We start from the raw sequence: 6,066 nt of genomic DNA, 5'->3' as shown, positions 1-6,066 counted from the left end.
AGCTGTCCCATTCCCCAGAAATGAGAAAATGAGGTCTGATACTCACCTACAAATTTCTGAAGTTTAGTTTTGGGAACTAGTATGTAGTCAGGGGTTGATGAATAGTAGCTACATATGAAATCATCACTTGGATAAAATTTTTCCCCGGTAATCCTACTGTCTCTGAGATCCCAGGGTCATTATGAGTGACTAACAATGATCTTGGGTGATGACTGGAAGGGGAAGCAGAGTTTGGATGAAAGAAGGTTGCTTTGTGAAGTGCTATGGGTAACAAGGATGTGATGAAGTAAATGCTTGAAAATATATTTAATGTGCTCTTTTCTAAACAGGAGCAAAAGGACTATCAGGTAAATGGCCTTAGTATTTTGGGTCAAAGCAAGAAAAATATGCTCTGGTGTATGACAAGCCAATTATAACAATAACAGAAACCAGCACTTGTTGGCATTTCCTCTGTCCTGGAACCACCATGTGCACTTTATGAGTGTTGGCCTATTAATCAAACCACTGTGTGATGGAAGCTGTGACCACCAGAGATCCCCTCTTATCATGCTGGTTATGGACAAGAAGCTGAGCAGGAAATTAGAAAGCTAAAAACAAACTTCTAATCCCAACTCCAGAAGGCTGTCGGTGACTTTGAATGTATCAGGCAATTTGTCTGTTAGCTTCACTTCTCTTCGTAATTAGACCTCTACAATGCAGCCAGGCATGGTGGCTCACACCTGTAATCCCAGCACTTTGGGAGGCTGAGGCAGGAGAATCGCTTGAGGTCAGAAGTTCAAGATCAGCCTGGGCAACATACTGGGATTCTGTCTGTACAAAAAAATAATAAAATTAGCTGGGCATGGTGGTGCATGCCTCTAGTCCCAGCCACTCCAAGACTGAGATGGGAGGATCACTTAAATCCAGGAGTTAGAGGCTGCAGCGAACTCTGATTGCACCACTGCATTCCAGCCTGAGCAACAGAAAGAGACCCTGTCTCTAAAAGAAGGAAAAGAATTACATAATGACAAGTTTTAGGTTTCTTGATGGAAACACAAGAGGAGAAAAGAGTGAGATTCACCTGGGAACTGAACTTTATTCCCTGCAAAAATATCAAAATACCCTAAAATGCATGAATCCTACAGAATCAATAGGATATCATTTAGGGGAAAAGAGGGCTAGTGGTTACTTGTTAGGAAACCTAAACTGAAGCTTGGCCAAAGCCAATTGTGGCTCGTGACCTCTGTGTGTTTTGTTGGAGGCTGTGGGGTAGAGGGAAGGAAAGAAAGGTTGCTCCAGGGAGAACAAACACCACAATAAGTGGCCACGGGGCCTTCTAGAATTTTAGGCTGAATTCTTTGGTTACAGTAGAGATTCTCCTTAAAAAAAAAAACCTCTTGACATTGGAAATTGAAGCTTTTAAAAGCTGTTATTACCCAGCTTTCACTATAAAGGGAATTCTCAATCAGGAATCTTTGCTTGCAGACCAGAAACGTACTTCCTTGCCCTGTCCTAAACCCTATCCAGCAGTGGGAGGTTTCTGTGTGTCTTGCCTTCTGCAGATCAAATAGACAATTCCAAATGAATGGCCATACTACCTTGAAGCATTTTACTGGTCTATCTGCCGATCAGAAAGCATTTATTGAATGTAAAACTACATACGCTACGTAAACAATCTCCAACACTACCAGGCCCTAGAACATGTGAGATGCATGTATATTCAATGAAGAATTTCTTTCTTTAGCTTGAAACTAAAAAGGAGATCCCGATTTGGATTTTATAGCTCAGACATTTCCCTTCGCATCTCTAAAATGTACCCCCAAAATGATATTTTGAGCACTTCACAGAAAGGGTGCCAAATATATCAAGGCAGTGGAGAAAGATTTTTTTTTTTTTTTTTTTTTTACATAAACTCAACCTAGGGAATATACCACAAGTAATCCTGTCATGATCGTTAAACAAATTTGGAAAACGAATAACAACAATGTACTCTCATACTAATTAAGACCTAAATTGAGATGATTTGTTTTGGATACTGGACTACATTTTAAAATAATTTCCTCTATTGTACTTACTCCATTTTAATGGAAAGATAGGAATTTTGTTTGCATTCATACATTAACAGACTCAACAAATATTTACTGAGTGGCTGTTATGTGTGCAGCCCCGAGCTGGGCATTGTAGGAACAGTGAAATAATGCTTTTCAACTACTCTCCTCCCACTTATATGATTTAGAAATAGTCACTTGTTTAATCTTCTCATCTGTTTATTTCCCAAGATAATGGTTCTTTTGCATAGTAACTTTTAATACAATATGTGTCAAGATAAAAAGCAGCATGCAATTATCCAATTTTCATCCACTTAAATTTTAATGACCATACTTACTTGCCCATTCAATTTTGAAACTTTTAGTAGCAGTTTGAGACCGGAGATTCTCCCAGATTTAGTTCCACATGGCCAATGTCTGTTGGACCACGAATTATTTTTCAGTAGGTAGTTTCTTGCTCAAAACAACTTTCCATTTAAAGTGCAAATATTCAGAATAATTAATAACCTCCCATTTAAAATACCAATATTCAGAATAATAATCATGTGGTCTATGATTTTATATTTAGAGAGTGACACCCATATACAATTCTGGAATGTTTTACTCCATGTTATGCCTCAGGAACTTGACAAAATGCAGGGCTGGATGATTTCTATCACACATTTGGCTAAAAAAGCAGGAAAAATTAAGCAATAATCTCAGACCTTGAATATTCAAGCAGCCAGACCTGGAGCCCAGCAGATCCCCAGTAGCCCAACCTGAGAATGCAGAAACACAACTGAGCAGGTCACAATTTCCTTCTCTCAAGTGTGCTTTGAAAAACATATCCACGTCACTGTTAAAATCACTTTTTACAGGGGAAAGATTATGATTCAGGATATTTCCATGCGTAATCACTTAGATATGTACTTAGTACAAATGGTTTCAGTATGGTGCTATGCAAAGAGTGGTATTTGCTCTGACTCCACGGCAGGAGATGTTACCTCCACTGGCTTGCTTGCCAAGCTGTGTCTCTGACTGCCTTGAGGCCAATTAGATCAGCACATATTAATACCCTCAAAATCCAACTTGCTCTGTTTACATACATGGACGTGTTTATTACTTGCTACCAGAATTCAATAAAGAAACCATAATCATAAATACAGCTCCCTAAAGGCAACATAGATCAACTGAAAAAAATTACTAATAGTCGCTAATAATTAAATTATTATAAGTTTATATTCATCACATAAATAACTTTGAAGGAAAGAAAATATGGCAAGGGCAGAAAATGTAAACCTGGATATGCAAAGCCTCAAAACAGATGTCTTGTAAAGACTATAACTTACCCGCTGTGTGACTTTGACTCCATTGCTGTCAATTTCCTTTGCACATGTTCTTGTTCTTCTAAGAAGGATGCTAGGCACAGTCTGGGTACCTCTTAGCATCTCACATAGAGAAGATCTGCATCTTTTTCTTTTTTTAAAAAAATTATAAATGAGTTAAATTCATCTATTAAATGACAGTCTAAGATTGGGTTAAAAACAGGTTATTTACAAGAGACATGTCTGAAAAGACAAGAGTTCCCTCTTTACTCATTCTTTCAAGCCTAATGGGTTGCCTACAGCCCTCACACTGCAGACAACCCCTTGTCTTCTCAATGCTTCATTGGTATGTGACTATAGCCCCTCATTCATACCATACATTGTTGGCAGTCGATTATTTATAAAATAAAGCCTCAAAATTGTTTCAGGCACCAAGATTTTTATTTACTCACCTTCCTGCTTTCTTTAAGGTTATAAACATTATATAAATACTATAAATCAGATTACTCTATTTTGGACCCAGGGTTGTGATAGGAACCCTCTTGTTACAAAATGATGGCAGATATATGCTGGCTTTGTGTCTTTCTGGCCCCTTTCAACCTCTGGCTGTCCCTTCTCTGTCCTTTCTCAGTTGTCCCTTAGTGGTCTATTCTAACCCCTGTAAAATAGAGACTAAAAGTACCAACCTCATTGTTAATGAGGTTTAAGAGAAGGCCCAGCATCAAGCCAGGCTCTCAGGAAAATTCAAACAGTTCCTCCTTGCCTTTGAAAATGGCGCCTTCCATCTGTCATGGGCTGAGGAACCACTGAACCAAGCACATAGGTATAAATCCACAGGCCAGGTGAAGGCCTAGGTGGTAAGGTACATGGGCTTTGTGACTCCACTACCAATTTCCAGGCTTAGGAAGGACTGACTTAGTGAGCAGTTCCAAGACCACTGAGCTCACGGTTCCCTGTGGCTGTCTCCCTTCTACCTCCATCCTGACCAGGGCTTGAGGAAGGGCCTTTCGATTCCCCCTGCCACACTTGGAACAGTATGAGGGGTGCAGCAGAGGCCAAAAACTGAGGGACTAGCACCAGGGAGTCTATGGCAGACACTGACAAACCAGTCGCAAAGTTGGTGCCGTTTGCTCTTACGGAGGAGAGGCGGGGCCTGGGCAAGGATAGCAGCTGGAAGGTGAAGGGCAGGCATGACTCTCAGTAGCGGTTGTGATCTGGCTTGAAGGGGCTGTCACAGGACATACCCAGGTACTGGGCCTGCTTCTTGGTCAACTTGTGAGTTTCACACTCAGCTTGCCCAGGTGGGATTCAGCCACTGCCTCATCCAGCTTCTTGGGCAGCAAGTGAATCCCACCAGGGTACTTGTCTGGGTGGGTCCACAGCTCAATCTGCACCATCACCTGGTTGGTAAAGGAGTCACACTCATCACAAAGCCAGTGTGGCCCATGGAACAGCCCAGGCTGACCAGCAGACCCTCAACCAGCAGGATGGTGCAGTGCTGCTCTTCAGCCAGTCCTGACCACCTGGGGCTTCATGGTCACCTTCTCCACAGTGTTCACTTTTAGCCACTTGGCATTGATCTCCATGTCAAAGTGACCAGGGTTACACATGATGGCATCATCCTTCATCTGCTCAAAGTACTGGCCAAGGATGATGTCAACACAGCCTGTGGCAGTGACAAAGATGTTGCCCTCCTGGCAGGCCTCATCTATGGCGGTTACCTCATAGCCCTCCATGGCAGTCTGTAGCAGGTTGATGGGGCCGATCTTGGTGATGATGAAGGGGTCCCCAAAATCCCACAGGGCCTGGGTACAGCCCTTGCCCATGTCTCCATAGCCTGCCACCATGGCTACCTTGCCGAAAATCATCACGTCTATAGCCCTCTTGATGCCATCCGTGAGGCCCGGCAGCCTCGGAGGCTGTGAAACTTGCTCTTGGTGATGGAGTTGTTGACCGCAGGCACCTTCAGGATCCCCTTGGCCATCATCTTATGTAGGTTGTGGACCCCAGTGGTGGTCTCCTTTGAGATGCCTTGGATGCCCAGCAAGAGCTGTGGGTACTTGGTGTGGATGTGGCTGGTGAGGTCGCTACCATCATCCAGAATCATGCTGAGAGGCACGTCTTTGAAGTAGTGATTGCTGGATGCATGACAGGTACCCCTTGCTTGTTTCACCCTTCCAGGCATGCACTGGAATGACAGCCTTGGCAATGGCAGCTGTCACCTGGTCCTCGGTGGAGATGTTGCAGTTGGACCACTGTACCTCAGCATCCAGGGAGACAACGGGTCTCAGTGAGGATGGCTCTCTCCACATCACATACGGACAGCCAGAGATATGGGTGCCCTTCAGTGGCTTGGAGGCCGAGTACAGCTCCCACACACGCATCAGACCCAGCATCTCATTCTCTGCAATATCCAGGGCCTTGTGTCCCCAGGCGGCCAGGTCGATGTCAGCAACTTTATAGGACAGTTTGTCAGACATGCTGGCAACGCTTCCACAAAGTGTGATGGACACGGACAAAGGGGGCTGGGCCTCAGAGAGGGAACAGGCATGGGGCAGGCGGCACTGAGCAGGGCAGATCTGCATTTTCTAGTCCTGATCAGCTTCTGACCTGGCTGCTCATGTTTAATGCAACAACATTGTATTCTTCAGCCTAAGTTAGATTTTGCTGCAGTGACAGATCACTCAAAAATCTGTGTGGCTTGGCCCAGCACGGTGGCTCACGCCTGTAATCCC

General features: G+C 43.7%; 1 pseudogene; it reads right to left on the bottom strand.

Annotated features, from left to right (window-relative positions):
* Positions 1–4,528: 4,528 nt before the first annotated feature.
* On the bottom strand, positions 4,529–5,811 carry LOC116483722 (adenosylhomocysteinase-like; annotated as a pseudogene).
* Positions 5,812–6,066: the final 255 nt, after the last annotated feature.

This window comes from Hylobates moloch, unplaced genomic scaffold (genome assembly GCF_009828535.3).
Source record: "Hylobates moloch isolate HMO894 unplaced genomic scaffold, HMol_V3 SCAFFOLD_15, whole genome shotgun sequence".
Lineage (NCBI taxonomy): Eukaryota > Metazoa > Chordata > Mammalia > Primates > Hylobatidae > Hylobates > Hylobates moloch.
Note: the sequence above shows the minus strand (reverse complement) of the source record. Positions and strands in the feature narration are given on the sequence as shown.